This window comes from Sciurus vulgaris, assembly GCF_902686455.1.
Source record: "Sciurus vulgaris genome assembly, chromosome: 2".
Classification (NCBI taxonomy): domain Eukaryota; kingdom Metazoa; phylum Chordata; class Mammalia; order Rodentia; family Sciuridae; genus Sciurus; species Sciurus vulgaris.
The window spans coordinates 65,040,893-65,059,346 of NC_136462.1; the positions used below are offsets into that span (position 1 = coordinate 65,040,893).

General features: G+C 35.1%; 1 protein-coding gene across 7 annotated transcripts in view; it reads left to right on the plus strand.

The window, feature by feature from the left end:
• Nucleotides 1–18,454, plus strand: part of SLC25A21 (solute carrier family 25 member 21) — a 481,388-nt gene that overhangs the window by 151,523 nt on the left and 311,411 nt on the right. The window lies entirely within an intron of this gene.

An 18,454-nucleotide genomic window follows, 5' to 3' on the forward strand; every position in this document is an offset into this window, starting at 1 on the left:
AAAAACCAACCAAAGAAACCATAGAACTCAATAACACTATCAATAACCTAGACTTAATAGACATATATAGAATATTTCATCCATCAACGAGCAGATTCACTTTCTTCTCAGCAGCACATAGAACCTTCTCGAATATAGACCATACGTTATGCCACAAAGCAGCCCTTAGGAAATGCAAAAAAATAGAGACAATGCTTTGTGTTCTATCAGATCATAATGGACTGAAAATAGAAATCAATGACAAAATAAAAAACAGAAATTACTCCAACACCTGGAGACTAAATAATATGCTATTGAATGAAACATGGATAACAGAAAATATCAGGGAGGAGGTAAAAAAAATTCTTAGAGGTCAATGAGAATGACAATAAACATTTCACAATCTCTGGGACACTATGGAAGCAGTACTAAGAGGAAAATTCATTGCATGGAGCACATTCCAGAAAAGAATGAAAAGTCAACAACTAAATGACCTAACATTACAGCTCACAGTCCTAGAAAAAGAAGAACAGAATAACAGAAAAGTAGTAGAAGACAGGAAATAATTAAAATCAGAGCTGAAATCAATGAAATTGAAACAAAAGAAACAATTCAAAAAATTGACAAACAAAAGTTGGTTCTTTGAGAAAGTAAACAAAATAGACAAACCCTTAGCCACACTAACAAAGAGAAGGAGAGAGAAAACTCAAATTACTAAAATTTGTGATGAAAAAGGTACTATCACGACAGACACCACTGAGATACAGAATATAATGAGAAGCTACTTTGAAAATATGTATTCCAACAAAATAGAAACTACCGAACACATTGACAAATTTCTAGAGACATATGCTCCTCCCAAACTGAACCAGGAGGACATACACAATTTAAGCAGATCAATATCAAGCAATGAAATAGAAGAAGCCATTAAAAATCTACCATCCAAGAAAAGCCCAGGACCAGACAGATTCTCAGTCGAGTTCTACAAGATCTTCAAAGATGAACTCATTCCAATACTTCTCAAAGTATTCCAGGAAATAGAAAAGGAGGGTACCCTGCCGAACTCATTCTATGAAGCTAATATCACCCTCATACCCAAACCAGGAAAAGACACATCAAGGAAAGAAAATTTTAGACCAATATCCTTGATGAATATAGATGCAAAGATCTTTGACAAAATATTGGCAAACCGTATCCAAAAACATATTAAGAAAATTGTGCACCACGATCAAGTGGGGTTCATCCCTGGAATGCAAGGATGGTTTAACATCTGTAAATCAATAAATGTAATCCATCATGTCAATAGACTTAAGGATAAGAATCATATGGTTATTTCAATTGACACAGAAAAAGCATTTGATAAAATACAACACCACTTTATGCCCAAAACACTAGAAAAAATAGGGATAGTAGGAACATATCTGAATATTGTAAAGGCTATTTATGCTAAGCCCATGGCCAACATCATTCTTAATGGAGAAAAACTGAAACCATTCCCTTTAAAAAGGGGAACAAGACAGGGATGTCCTCTTTCACCACTTCTATTCAACATTGTCCTTGAAACTCTAGCCAGAGCAATTAGGCAGACCAAAGAAATTAAAGGGATACAAATAGGAAAAGAGGAACGTAAGCTGTCACTATTTGCAGATGAAATGATTCTATATTTAGAGGATCCAAAAACCTCATCCAGAAAACTTCTAGACTTCATCAATGAATTCAGCAAAATAGCAGGCTATAAAATCAACACCCATAAATCTAAAGCATTTTTATATGCAAGTGACAAAACAGCTGAAAGGGAAATGAGGAAAACAACTCCATTTGCAATAGACTCAAAAAAAATAAAATACTTGGGAATCAATCTCACAAAAGAGGTGAAAGACCTCTACAATGAGAACTACAGAAACTAAAGAAAGAAATTAAAGAAAACCTTAGAAGATGGAAAGATCTCCCATGTTCTTGGATAGGCAGAATTCATATTGTCAAAATGGCCATACTACCAAAAGTGCTATACAGATTCAATGCAATTCCAATTAAAATCCCAATCATGTACCTTACAGAAATAGAGCAAGCAATCATGAAATTCATCTGGAAGAATAAGAAACCCAGAATAGCTAAAGCAATCCTTCCCAGGAAAAATGAAGCAGGGGGTATCACAATACCAGAACTTCAACTATACTACAAAGCAGTAGTAACAAAATCGGCATGGTATTGGCACCAAAATAGACAGGTAGATCAATGGTACAGAATAGAGGACATGGACACAAACCCAAATAAATACAATTTTCTCATACTAGACAAAGGTGCCAAAAATATGTAATGGAGAAAAGATAGCCTCTTCAACAAATGGTGCTGGGAAAACTGGAAATCCATATGCAACAGAATGAAACTAGACCCCTATCTCTCACCCTGCACAAAACTCAACTCACAATGGATCAAGGACCTTGATATCAGACCAGAGACCCTGCATCTTATAGAAGAAAAAGTAGGTCCACATCTTCACCTTGTTGACTTAGGATCAGACTTCCTTAAGAGGACTCCCATAGCACAAGCAATAAAAGCAAGAATCAATAACTGGGATAGATTCAAGCTAAATAGCTTTCTCTCAACAAAGGAAACTATCAGCAATGTGAAGAGAGAGCCTACAGAGTGGGAGAATATCTTTGCCACTCATACTTCGGATAGAGCACTAATTTCCAGAATATATAAAGAACTCAAAAAAACTCTACACCAAGAATACAAATAACCCAATCAACAAATGGGCTAAGGATATGAACAGACACTTCACAGAAGATGATCTACAAGCAATCAACAAACATATGAAAAAATGTTCAACATCTTTAGTAATAAGAGAAATGCAAATCAAAACTACCCTAAGATTCCATCTCACCCCAATTAGAATGGTGATTATCAAGAATACAAGCAACAATAGGTGTTGGAGAGGATGTGGGGAGAAAGGTACACTCATACATTGCTGGTAGGGCTGCAAATTAGTGCATCCACTCTGGAAAGCAGTGTGGAGATTCCTTAGAAAACTTGGAATGGACCTACCATTTGACCCAGCTATCCCACTCCTCGGCCTATACCCAAAGGACTTAAAATCAGCATACTACAGAGATACAGCCACATCAATGTTCATTGCTGCTCATTCACAATAGCCAGGCTGTGGAAGCAACCTAGATGTCCTTCATTTGATGAATGGATAAAGAAACTGTTTTATATATATATATATATATATATATATATATATATATATATATGTATAATGGAATATTACTCAGCCATAAAGAATAATAAAATTATGGCATTTGCAGGCAAATGGATGAAATTGGAGAATATCATGGTAAGTGAGATAAGCCAATCTCAAAAATCCAAAAGATGAATGATCTCACTGATAAGCGGATGGATGATGACAAGTATTGGGGGGGAGGGGGGCAAGAATGGAGGAAGGAGGGACTGTATAGAGGAAAAAGAGGGGTGGGAGGAGGGGTGGGCGGAAGGAAAAAGTAACAGAATGAATCAAACATCATTACCCTATGTAAATGTATAATTACGCAAATGGTATGCTGTTACTCCATGTACAAACAGAAACAACATGTATCCCATTTGTTTACAATTAAAAAAAAAAAAAAAGAACCAGTTCAAGAAGAGTTAAGCTTTCATCTTCATCTGCTTCCTTGTTCTTCCAACTTTTATTCCACCTGAGCCACCATCCTATTGGGCAGTGCTGCCCATGCTTAGGGAGGGTCTCCACTTCAGTTCACTATCCCACATTCCAATCATTCCTAGACCCTAACCCTCACTGACACACCCAGAAGCCTCTTAATCTTTGGCATCTCTTAGTCCAATCAAGTTGACAATTCAAATTAACCATCACAGTTTCTTTACTAGCTTTCTAGTACTGCAGCAACAAATTGCTACAAACTTGGTGTACTATGGATCAGATGTCTGACAGGGGTCTAGTGTGCCAAACTCAGGGTGTCCACAGTGCTGCTGCTTTCCTTTCTACTAGTTTTAGAGAAGTGTGTTGCATTGTCTTCTGGCTTTAGAGGCATCCTGAATTCTATAGTTCCTGTCCTCCTTCCTCGGCATTCAAAGGCAGCAAAGTTACATCTTTCTGTGCCTGTATTCTGTAGTCTGAGCTTCCCTTGATCACAGTTGGGAAATGTTCTCTTATTTTAAGGAGCCATGTGGTTAGGTTTGGCTCACTTAGGTCATCCAAGGGAATCTCCCTATTTCAAGTCCCACATTTAATCACATCTGCAGAATTGCTTCTGCCATATAAAGAAACATATTCACAGTTCTAAGGCATGTTCTAGGTTGGAACATCTTTAGGGGTCATTATTCTGCCTACCACACTATATTTCTCTCCCAATTTGCTATCTTTCCCAAGTTTCTCTCATCTATTTTGTTTCTTTTTCTGCAGAAGAGTATTTTCTTTGTTTTTGAAACTGGTTAAGTAATGAAAGAATGGCATTTTGCAGTTTCTACAGTGAGCATAATTTAAACTGATGTCAACTGAATGAACAAATTGGTGGAACATTCAATTTCACCTCAAAGTAATGGTGGACACAAAAATGATTAATTACAAATCCATTAATTGTGTATATATGTATGTGTGTTTCTATTTTCATTCTACAGCAATGTCTCTCAACCTTCAGTCCTAGGTATACTACATATCAATTAAATTAGAATCTCTGGAGCTAGGACCTATTGATGTTTTTAAAAGGCTTCCAGATAATTCCAATATGTAGGCAGGTTACAGTATTTTGTAAGCGTTAAGCCATGTGACATATTTTTTAACTTGGATGATGACAATGAAAAGCTTTTAACATTAGACTTTTTCATATTTGGTGCCTTTTATGGTAAATAGCTTTGATTTGTAAAATCTTAATAGATTGATGAAAATCAGATAGTTTCACTTATCATTGATAACCCACCATGACCTATACTCAAAGATATAAAGGCAAAAAAATTTACATTTTTAGAATAAAGAAAAGTTATAATTTGTGTCCTGTTTTTTTCAGTCAAAGGCTATGATACTATAAAAACCCATGAAGCACTAACATTATAGACTTTAGGAGAAAAATAAGTAATGAAAGCAGATATTAAAATTGTACAAAGTAGAAAAATATTTTAAAATGGAAAAGTTAAGATAAATCTACACAGAATCCACAATTGTAATTGAGCAATTATGGAATGCTTTCTCTAGTGTTAAATTTCTACAATTCTAAGATTTACCAGTTATTACTTCAAATTGAATAAGACAGCACCACTTCAGCACACTTTGCTAAGTATAATGGGACATCATAAAAATAATCCCCAAAGAAGACTCAAGCCAGATCTGAAAGGGTATCATTTCAGACAAACTTGAGGAACCACTTGACCTAGCATCAGGGAAAACGGAAAGAGAACTTCAGTCATTTGCTTATTTAACTATTTTTAAAGACATAATTAGTTATATTAAATTATTGCAGTAGAGGAAGGATAGAAATATGAGAACTAGTGAAAAATAAGAGGGGGAAATAAAGGCAGGGTAATTCAACTTGAAAATTTCAAGAACTAAATAATGTTGAAAACAAGGACCATGTTGGTTTAATGACTTGTTTCCTTTTGTTTATTGCTGGGCCCTGGGCAGGAGATTCATGGGCCTGTGTACCTGAGGTGTTGGGTTCAATGGACTTGACTCTCACTAGATCCCTGGCTGCTCAGGGTCAGCAAAGGGCAGATCTAGACAGATAGGCAATATCACTGTCTTTGTGCTTACTCTCAGTGGATGGTGAGTTCACCTAATAACTCAGGTTCCTTCTCTGTCTTTATAAAACAAATTTCATCCCTCTCTAGAGTGCATAAAGCTGCCTACAGAAAGAACAGCAGGGGAGATTCAACCCTAGAATGAATGCTCAGACTTCTTTTATTCTCTTAAGTGAACGTGAAAAAAAAAAAAAACCAAAATCCATTTTTCTGTCGATTTTATTGAAAACACTTCACAAACTTCTAAATTCCTAAATAAGGACCAGTGAAGTAGAAATGCCTGATTACTTTATTCTTTCCATTCTCACAAAGACATGAGTTCCCCTCTTGTTCTCTCCTCTTTGCCTTTGCCTTCCTCTCCTGAAGGAATAAACAGAACAGAATACTGAATCTTTGGGACCCCCTTTAAGACATAATGCATTTTCTTTTTCTATGCTTGTTTCCAAACTAAAGCAGATAACATGACAATGGCTTTGGGAAAGATACCTTCCCTACCCACTATGACTGGTCACTATAATAAGCATTAGTTTATTAACTAATTATAAATTATTAATCAGTCACCACTGAGATAAATAAGTTCATTAAGTGTCTGTAGAGAACTCATTATCACTGGGGTTGCTGATATTGCAAGTGGTTCCTTTACCAACAAAATGCAAAAGCTCTCATCTCATTTCAGTAAATGTAGCATTCTCCTTATAGACTTTGTTGTTGTTGTTACAATCCTTCCTGAGTGTAGTCATTTTCTGGGTTTATGGTAAATTTAGGCGAAGGGTTGTCAACTGGCCACATTTGGGGGATTGATGAAGTGTTCCTTTCCCGCCTTATAAATTTACCCTAAAATACACAAAATTTCTGGGGGATCATTTTCCATGCAGAGGACTGTATTAGTCCCATATTAGTTAACATTTATGATGAAAACAAGGATGAAATGTATTGTCTGGAAATGAAAATATCAATCCCTCATATCCAATTTGTCTGTTGTGCTTTAGTACAACCTCAGTCAAAATGAAGTTAATCAGGAGTGACCTCATAGGGTCACTAACTCTAAAATTAATTCTGGTTTTAATGATATATGTCTCTAATTTATACTGAAAAAGTGTGGACCACCTGTGTTGTTGACTGGTTGTGATCATCTTGAGACCTAAGGGATTTATATCAAGAGAAAACCCAGACATGCAGGATACATGTTTCTTTAAAGTGATGCTATAAAAATTATTTTCTCAATTAAATCTAAGTGATTCACTTTTTATTTTTAAAGCCATAAAACTTGTGGCTTTGAAATGATTGAATATATGTTTGTGATTTGTTTTCACTGGTCTCTTATTGCCCTTCTCCAATGACACCATTCATGTAGCATAACCACAAATCTTAAAGCACATTTCATAGACAAGGCCACATTTGGCACTAGGCTATAGCTTGCAGTAATACAATTTTATAGAAAATAGCAGTATTAATTAGATATATTTTGGTGAACTGGAAGTAAATGTTTATGATTATTGTCCAAAGCCAAACAGGAAAATGTAAAAGCAATAATAAATATGTTCTCTCATTCCAGTATACCAGCTTAGGCAAATTTTTGGCTGGAAAAGCATAAGTGAGTAATTAGATAATTGCTGCCTTGATTGAGCTTAATAGGAAACATTTCAATTAGGCTAAAACTACACAGAAAGGAAGTGGGCTTTTTACAAAGGGAAACATTCCTTGTCATGCAACTGTCAGCTTGTGCCCACACTAAGAGATGGGATTAAGTGGATCTCTGCAAAGGAAACAAAAAAGAAATGATTGCAGTAATTAGACCTATACTTAAACATTGTGTCTTCTGATAGAATTTCTTGATGATTCTAACATTGATAACTGCAGCCCCTATAAATGTCTTGCCTGTAACAAATTACTGCCTTAAATCTATGTCAATGCAAGTTCCTGGAAAAAAAATTACAATTTTCTCATACTACAAAAACTAACATTCTAGAATTGCAGTCCTCTTCCCCAAGCCACCTGCATGCTAACAAATAATCAGAAAAGTCATTTGGGGCTAGTTTACATGGTTAATAGTTTCTCCTTAGCATACCTAGAGTATATGTTTCCAGTTGCTGACTCAGGACTTGAGCCAGATGTAAAAAGCCTCCTTTCTCAGAATAAGTATCCAAGGATCAGTGCTATTCTTAACATCCTGGGGGTTAAGGTTGTAGTGTGTCCCCTCTGATGTGTCAGCACAGGGGAGTTATCCTTATGGAGGGTATACAGCTTCACCCACAGGTTTAATTCATGGGAATCATCTAATTACTGATGTCATTTCATGGCTCCCAGCAGATTGCAAAGTGCCTAGCTCAAGACCTTACACATATAGACAATAAATCTCATTAATGCTGTTTTGATATTGTTTACTAAATGAGAAATGGAGAAGACACTGATAGAACACCAAACTACTATGCCACCTTTTCAGAGGTGTGATATGGTACCCAGTCTCAGAAGGAACTTGTGACAATAAACATAGGTCCAATTTAAGATAAAGACACTGATGTTATTGAAAAGGCCCAAGAAACAGTTAATTCTTTCTGCCTATCCTGAATGGATGTCCTTCTGCCTCATAATATCAACCTTGCAGGGAAAGCCCAGTTCAGGAGTTAGCAGTGTCGAAGAGTCTGTTAACTCCCGGTGTTACATAGCGGTTAAGAGCATGAACTTTGGAATCAGGTAGGCCCAGTTTTAAATTTGGTCTCTGTTACTGGCTATGTGATCTTGGTCAAGTTACTTAATTTTTTCAAGCTTCAGTTTCTTTGTCTATAAAATGGGAATAATAATATTGCTTCCCTCCCCAGGGTTGTAAGGAATTTATAAAGTAACACTTGTAAGGCCTACACACAATTACACACTCAAAAATTCTTGTTTCCTTTTATCACTAGAGAATGGTCATTCTCAAAGTGTAGGACTTAAGAAATGCTTTTCATTTTTTGCTTTGGTTTATTTATTTATTTTTACAGATTGCATTTTGATTCATTGTACATAAATGGGGTACATCTTTTCATTTCTATGTGTACAATGTGGATTCATACCATTTGTGTAATCATACACATACATAGGGTAATGTATCTATCTCATTCCACCATTTTTCATACCCCACCTCCTCCCTTTCATTTCCCTCTTCGTAATCTAAAGTTCCTCCATTCTTCTCTCATCCCCACCCCATTATATAACATCATTAGAGAAAACATTTGGTCTTTACTTTTTTTGGATTGGCTTATTTCACTTAGCATGATATTCTCCAATTCCATCCATTTATCTGTAAATGCCATAATATTATTCTTCTTTATGGCTGAATAATATTCCATTGTGTATATATATACCACAGTTTCTTTATCCATTCATCTGTCAAAGGGCATCTAGGTTGGTTCCACAATCTAGCTATTATGAATTGAGCTGCTGTAAACATTGATGTGGCTGCATTACTGTAGTATGCTAATTTAAGTCCTTTGGGTATAACCCAGTTATCCTACTCCTTGGTTTACACCCAAAGAAATACTTTCTGGGGTCAGTGTTACCAAAATTCTGCATCCCTATGCCCTTTCCAATCAACAGCAAGTCCATACATTTTGAATGCTGTGTACCTGGGAAACTTCTTGTCTGCTTCAGTTTGGCAGAATGTAAAGCCAGTATGGAGCTCAAGGAGACACAACAAAATGAACCGGTCACCATTAACAGGCCTCCTGGTCTGCTGAGTGTTATTCACCAATATGACAGATGGGTAATCTCCCACCATGGTTGACAGCTTTATACAGAAAGCAGCACTCCTCAGCTCATACCCAGGTGAAGCAGTCAGGTGTGTGGTGTTCTTTCAGTGCTGATGACTAAAAATACTCTATTTGACTATTTACATTATTAGGACTTTAACATAAAACAGACTTCATACATATTTAACTTTTTACAAGGGTCCATTTGAAGGGAAAACTGTAAGCTGTTCAATAGAATGATTTGCACTGATTTGTTTTCCAGCACATGGGAGTAAGAACTCCAAGTCTACTGACCATAAAATTAAAGAGCTCAGGACATGGCCAATTTTAGAGTCTCAAATTAGATCAATAATTTGTAGTTTGTATAGTAGCCATGGTAGTGAAAGTTTCTTTGGGGAATAATTTAGAAGTATTTCATTTCCATATACAGAATATTATTTTTTTCTCTTTCTCTTCAAACCAGCCATGGTATGTTAAACTAAAAAGAATTTCAGACTTTGGTTTAGTGTGTAAAACTTTAATTAGATATTCTTTATTTAGGGAAGAAGCCTAATCAAGGTGTATTTGGAAGAGCCACAGAGAAACTCCATGGAGGGAGATGGGGAACAGTCCTGTTGCAGGGGGCAGGAGGCTGGAAAGGCTTGTGTAACTTGACAGAGCTTGACTTTTTGTGAATTGTTAATAAATTTTTTCACATACACCGTCCCATTTGTGCTTAGACAGTTTGTGACCAATTTCCCTTTCTAGCTGGTAATCTCAGGTGGCAGATTCCACTCTAGTGACAAACAGGTGTCATATGTGCCCTAAAGGACAGAAAATGCTTGTCTTTTTCTATTACACTCTTTCTCATATAGTTCTGCTTCCAGCACAGCATCCTTTCTCTAAAAACCCTTTACTTTGTGACAGCAACTTGACTTGCTGCCAGAGAAGCTGGAAATGAAAGAGGTTTAAGATAAATATCAATGGTGATTTTTTTTTTCTTTGTCACTCTTTTTTTTTCTTTTCTTTTTTTTTTTTTAAAGGAAGTCATATGTTCATATCTTAACTTGTCCCAATAGAGGGTCAATTACAAACAGTTGGTCGTAAATCCAATCCAAGAAAAATACAGAGAGAAGGAACTGTAGCACTAGATACCAAGAGTCCCTAGAATCACTGTAAATGGTCAGAACATGTCAGCTGTGAACCCATGGCCTTTAAGCAATATTTTAGGACCTAGTGATTTCAGTGTGGCTCCAAATGAATAAAAATCAGCCAGACATTTTTTCTATGGTTAGGTACTTTTTTCTGAAAACTTTTAAAGTTAAAACAGTGTCATAGTTAAGACTTCATAAATAGTCATGATTAAAGAAAGGTTCATCAACAAGCTGTCCATTATAAAAATTAAATGGTAAAAGCATGGTTTGTTTAAGTAATTTCCCCACCCAAAGACTCATACATCATTATACCTCCATTATTGTACACCTAAGCAATCTTCATCATTCACCATTCCCCACCCCCAGTATTTAAAAAGAGATATATTAAGGTAGGGAGATTTTAACAAAGGTTATAGCAATAATAATTACCCTTTAGAAATTGAAAAAAGTTTTGGGGGTAGCCACCCATGGGGACTTTTAAAAATATCATCTACACCTTGACTATTGCACATTCAAGCAATTTTGAAAAAACAGGAACAGTTAAGAGGACTTAATGCAATGGAGGAGAATAAACAGCAGTCCCTTACTTCCTGGGGGAGAGTAAGTAGTAAAGCAAGCACTTTTTTGGCCCTTCATCCAGGTTAGAACTGAGATCTAATTTCTTCATCCTATATATACATACAATATGAAATATGATCATTTACAGAAGAAAGCAGTAAAGATTCTTTGCCAAATCGCAGTAATTACTTTTGAAAAAATAATTTTTGTTTTCTATGAGACATTTGTCTCCTATCCATTAAGCTTCTGGAAGACATTCTGGCAATGTGCTACTATTCTAGGTTTTCATTCTGTTATTACTGAACTATGTGATATTTAGCAAGTAATTTAACTTCTTTAGGCCTTAGTTGCAAATAAAGCAAGGGTGTTTAATTAAAGGTTTAGCTGACCAATTCCAATTCTTACATTCCAGAATCTATGAACCAAGTTATCCATTAAACCTCAACATTTTGGCAGTAAATCAGAGTCAACTAGGGAGCTTTAAAAAATCCAGATACTTGAGCCCCATTCCACAGAGATTCCAATTTAGTAGGGTGGAGGTGTAAAAAACTTTTTAAAAGTAGATGTACAATCATGGGTGAGATCCATTGTAGTGAACAGTTAACTCCTTGACAGTCACCATTATGTTCCTAGATAAGGTGGTTGGATCTAATCAATTCAACTGTAATAAAATGTTTCTTCTGAAACTTTCCTGTTTTGGCTTCTATATCCTGGATTATCCCTACCCCAGACTAGTCCTTTGAAAACCATGGATTTTCATGCTGCCAGATTACACATGTGAAAGCATCTAAAATATCAACTCAGTAATCATCAGATGAATGGTAGGAAAATGTGTATGCTGTGACCGATTGAAGAGGCCTACCCTGTTTTATCTAGTTTTTCTTTAGGGGAGGTTTTTTCATTGGTTCTTTTTAGTTATACATGACAAAAGAGTCCATTTGATATAATTATAGAAGCAAGGAATAGATCTTATTCTGATTAGGACCCCAATCCTATGGATGTGTGCAATGGTAAGATTCACTGTGTTGTATTCATATATATATATATATATATATATATATATATATATATATATATATATATACATAGGAAAGTTATGTCAGATTCATTCCACTGTCTTTCTTTATCCTAACCCTTCTCCTTTCCCTTCATTTCCTTTTGTCTAATGCACTGAACTTCTGTTCTTCCCCTCCCCCACTTACTGTGGGTTAGCTTCCACATATCAAAAAAAAACATTCAACCTTTGGTTTTTTGGGATTGGCTTCTTTCACTTAACATGTTAGTCTCCAGTTCTGTCCATTTACTGACAAATGTCATAAAGCCATTCTTCTTTATGGCTAAGTAGTATTCTGTTGTGTATATACAATTTCTTTATTCATTCATCTTTTTAGGGGCACCTAGGTTGGCTCCATAGCTTAGATTTTGTGGAATTGTGCTGCTATAAACATTGATGTGGCTGTGTCACTACAGTATGCTTATTTTTAACTCCTTTGGATATATATTGAAGAGTGGGATAGCTGGGTCAAATGGTGGTTCCATCACTAGTTTGTTTTTGTTTTTGTTTTTTTTTTCAGTTCTGGGGATTGAACCCAGGGCCTTGTGCTTCCAAGGCAAGCACTCTACCAACTGAGCTATATCCCCAGCCCCATTGCTAGTTTTTTTGAGGAATCTTCATACTGCTTTCTATAATGGTTGCACCAATTTTCAGTCCCACCTACAATGTATGAATGTACCCTTTTCCCCACATCCTTGCCAACATTTATTGTTTCTTGTATTTTTGATTGTTGCCCTTCTGACTGGAGTGAGATGAAATCCCACTGTAGCTTTAATTTTCATTTCTCTAATTGCAAGAGATGTTGAACATTTTTTTCATGTACTTGGCTGTTCGTATCTTTTCTTTTGACAAGCGTCTGTTTAATCTGCCCATTTATTGATTGGGTTATGTTGGGGGGTGATGTTCTTTGAGTTATCTGTATATCCTGGAAATTAATGCCCTATGCAAGGTACAGGTGGCAAAGATTGTCTCTCATGCTGTAGGCTCTCTCTTCCTGCTCTTGATTGTTTTCTTTGCTGTGAGGAAGCTTTTTAGTATGATGCTATCCCACTTGTTGATTTTTAATTTTACTATCTAGCTCTTTTTAAAATTTATTTTTATTATAAACAAATGGGATACATGTTGTTTCTCTGTACATGAAGTAAAGGCATACCATTTGTGTAATCATACTTTTATATTGGGTAATAGTTTTTGATTCATTCTGACAGAATGAACTATCGAGCTCTTGAAGTAGTCTTCAGCATAGAGATTTAAGCTTTATAGGAAGGACTAATTACGGGATAAGGAAGTATCAGGTACTTTTAAATTTAATCTTTGCAACAAGGTTAGGAATCAATATTCCATTTTACAGAAAAGAAGCCAAGTCTCAATGAGACTTACCTTTCTTATACAGGATTACACAAGTAATAGGGGGTGGGAATGAGACAGGTAAGTGTAACTATATAGACTGAGCTATTCTCAAGGCCATATTGTCACAGAGAAGGAAAGAAGGACCACTCTGCATAAGCAGTTTTTCAGGTGCTTCTCTGGTTTTCCTTCTATAGGTCCAACTACTTGGAGGACTACTTACCCCTTGCCCCTATACCATATTTCAACAACCCATTAACTTGCAACTTTAAAAAGTAATGAAGAGGAATGCGATCTGCACTGCTTAATGATGAGGATATCTTCTGCAAAATGCACCTATTTCATTGTTCTGTGAACATCACAGAGTGTGATTATACAAAGATGTTGGTCACTAATAAATACAGTTTTATGGGACCATCATCATGGTCTGTCAGTGACCAGAACATTTTTATGAAGTGCATGACTATATTTGAGAATAGTTAAACCCACGTGAAAGTACGTGAAGAGATGAGCTCTCTTAAACCCAACTTGAGGTAGCATAAATTGATATTATTTGGGAAGCAATTTGGCAATGTGTATCAGGAATTATAATTATGTTCACATCCTTTGACCTAGAAAAACTGCCTGTAGGTATCTGTCCTAAGGAAATAATCATCATTCTGGGCTAACATTGAAAAACAAAATATTCTTTGGAACATTACATATAATAGGGAAAAAAGTAGAAATAACCCATTTAAAGAAGGTGAATAGTTCATTGTATTTAAGTAAATCCATATGATTAAATATTATGTACCATCAAAAATAATGCTTATGAAGAGCTTTTAATGAGGTGAAGAAATATTAATGATATATTATGTGAAAAAATATATAAAACTCTGTGGTATGATCTCAGCTATGAAAATAAAGGATATAAGCATTATAAACACCAAAATGTTAACAATGGTTATTTCTAGGTAGTAGAATTATAAATAATGTTTATTTAATAATTTTGTACATTTAAATTTTTTTCAAAAATGATCATGTTATTTTAATAAGTGAAAAACACATTAAAGTATTCTTATGGAAAACAAATCACAGAGTTTGATTAGATAAAGAAGATTGGACAGAAATAAATTAGGAATAGAGACTTCAGTTCTAAATAAATATAAGCAAGCCCACCAAGATGCCATTTACTTTGTTAGAAACCATTCTTGGCTGTTTGAGCTTTCTTTTTCCCATATATCAAATTATGGGACTGGTTCAAAGGAATGTTAATATTCTCTTTTATTTTTAAGACTAACAAAAGATTTATTCTTACCCCAACTCTGCTATAAAATAACCCTTACTTCCTGATTAAAAAACAAAATAAGAAGTGTTACCCAAAACTTTCAATAGTCTCACCTTATTTTCCTGCCTTGAAACAGTAACCAAGTTATATCAGAGAATCTTGTAGTGTTTCAAGGGCATTAATAGTTTGGCAGCAAAGGGAAAGATAAAATAGGCACATCAAGACAAAATATGGTTGATTAGATATCTGAAGGACTTTAATGCTTAGTACAACTAAACCTTGCTAAGTGGTAAGAATAACTTTCAAAGCATTTCTTGGATTGCAGAAGCCAGTAGAAGTTGTTAAGGACAAAAACAAAAGAATAATGAAACAAAGAACAACAGATTACACAAAAGTGAACAAATGAAAAACAAATAACACCCCATCCTGAAAAAAATCTTCTCCTGAACCCCAGAGTACTGATTGAGAAGGTCAGCTGTAAATGATGAGCTCAAGAGATCTAGAGATTGTGACTTGCTTAAACACAAGATTGCTAACCTAAAAATCCTGGATTAACTAGGATCCTTCATAGGGGGGCTAACATGGTCTCATATTGGTGGTTCCCTGGCTCTTGGGAGGAAATACAAATCTTCTTTATAGGAAAGAAAACTCTTCAGTAGGCCTTCAGGACTCTCACAGATTAAGTCCAATTAAATATGAGTTTGTAAAGATCAGTTAAGCAGCTAAACTGCATAAAGGTCCAACAGGGTCAGGACATTGTTTACAGAAAGGATAATTGAGCACATAAATAAATGGATTTAGGATAATGGTAATTAAGCTTTTCACTTTTTAAGATGAGAGTTAGCAATATGAAAAATAAGAAGACTGAATGTATCTGTGGTATTGGGTTAGAATTGCAGGTATTGGTGTGAACTTGTGGTTAGATAGAGATATAAATGTAAAATATGTATATTTAGGTTTATGATACATAAATCTTGCTACTGTCTTTGAGAGTACTTGAGAGATTTTAGTAGTAAAGAGCACACTAAAGACCTAGATCTTGTTTTCTCAAAGCCATTTTCTAGTAAAATGAACTATGTAGGGCTCCATGGAGAAATGACTGATCTATGACAGGGACAGTATAAACTTGGAATGTCTTGCACCATGCACACTTGTAATCCTTGTGGTTCAGGAGACTGAGGCAGGAGGCTCGTGAGTTCAAAGTCAGTCTCAGCAACTTTGCGAGGCCCTAAGCAACTCAGTGAGACCCTGTCTCTAAATAAATTTTTTAAAAAAGACTGGAGATGTGGCTCAGTAGTTAATGCCCTTGGGTAACAAACAAACAAACAAACAAAACCCAAACCAAAACAACAACAAAAAATCCTTGGAATGTCTTGAATCATATAGCAAGGCAATACTCAAAGAATGATGGGGACATGTGAAAAGGATATAAAACAGCTTGAAGGGGCTCTCACTGACTAAATATGAGTCAATTTGAGGATTAAAATATAACATGTTAATGGATTATATCACATTGAATAAAATAGGAATTCATTAGTTCTTACTAATATAAAAATAAATACTTGGAGATAAGAAAAGATTCTTGTAGTTGAATACTAATAAATGTAGGAGTGATAGAATTAAAAATTACTGCAACCATTTAGTAATAATTAAGTCAATAACCATCAATGTGTGCTAAAATTTGATATTTTGTGCTTAATATGTTGCTGAGGTCTCCATATAATAGTTTTAGACTCTGAATTAGTAATGAAGAAACATAAACCCAAAGAAAAATGTAAATACAGTTGTAAAATATTTAAAGATGAAATTTTAAAAACACACAAAGATTTTCAAAATCACAGAGCCAGTTGAAAAACAAACACTAAATTTAACTTGTAAAAATGGAAGGAAAGGAAGTAGAAAATGTTTAAGCCAAACATAAAACCTAGGAACTAACAAGATTAATAGAGAAATGAAAGAAAGAGCTAAAGAAATTATCAGAAGATGACCCAAAGAGATAAAGAAGATCAGAAGTAGAATGGAGAAGTTAAGAGACATGGAGAATGCAATGTAAAGATTCACTACACATTTACTGTAATGTCTAGGAGTTTTAAGGATAATGAAAGAGCAGCAATGTTAAAAAAATAATAACTGATGTGTAGAAACAGCTTAACTATGTACTCCCCAAATAAACCTAGTACTAACCTAGTATATCAAACCTAGTATATCAAGCAGAATTAAAAAATCTACATATGCCATATCATACTAAAACTTCAGAACAATAAAGACAAAAAGAGAAACTATAGAAAGGCCAAAGAGAAAACACAGATTACTTAAAAAGGAACTAATGTTGTACTATAGCAGACTTATTTTTGTCAACAGGAGAATGTGGAATAACATTTCTATATTGTTGTAAACCTCGAATTTTGTAACCAGAAAGACTATGTTTTAATGAGAGTAAGCAGGGCACAGTGGCACAGGCCTAAAATCACAGTAGATTGGGAGGCTGAGGCAGAAGGATCATGAGTCCAAAGTCAGCCTCAGCAAAGAGAAGCACTAAGTATTTCATTGAGATCTTGAATTGCTAAATAATAGTACAAAATAGGACTAAATAATACACAATAAATAAATAAAATACAGAGTAGGGCTGGGGATGTGGCTCTGGTCGAGTGCCCCTGAGTTCAATCTCTAATATCCCTCCCCCCCAAATAAATAAGGAGAATAAAATAAAGATATTTCCCTATTAAAGTGTAATCTATTTATACTAATATTATGGACTGAATTGTGCCACCTCCCCCATCTCCTATATTCATAAGTTGAAGTACTAACTCTTATTACCACGGAATATGACTTTATTTAGAGACAGATCTTTTAAGAGGTAACTAAACTAAAATGAGATTATTTGGGTGGGCTCCTTTTAAATGTTATTATAAGAGGAAATTAGAGAGATACAGGGTTGCATGTGTATAGAGAAGGACAAATATGTGAGAACAAAGCAGTGAGATGTTTAGCTATTGGCAGCCTTAGAGAGAAGTCTTAGGAAAAACCAATCCTGCCAATGCCATGATCTTGGATATCCAGACTCCAGAACTAGCAGAAAATAAATTTCCATTGCTTAAGCCTCCGAGTCTTTGGTATTTTGTTATGGCAGCCTTAGCAAACTAACGTAAGTAGAACTTTCTTTGTTTACCAGAAGACCTTTAAGAAACACATTTTATACTTCAAGAAGGACAATGACCTTTTGCTTTGTTAACTGCTGTATATTAGCACCAACACCAAGGTCTAACATATAAATAGGCACCCAAAATATTTGTGAAATAAACAAAGCAGATGTGGCAGCCAGGCTATGGTTCCTTCTTTCCATATCTAAGTTTTGGTTAAAGGTGAGGAAAAGGAAGAAGCAATACTATGAAAGTGAACTCAGAAACAGACTATTCACTGACAATGCACTCCTTTAGAGTATGCTATCTAGAAGACCTTTATACAATGTTTTAAAATCTTGTGTTCAAGATTCAAGTGAAGAGAAAAATAACTTTTCCATTTAAGAACTTTTTAGGTATTTAAATCTAGAGTCACTTAATATCAGATAAAAGACCAGATGTTTACTTGGAGCATTATTTATTTGTATTTTATGATGATTATTAACATTCTTTTGACC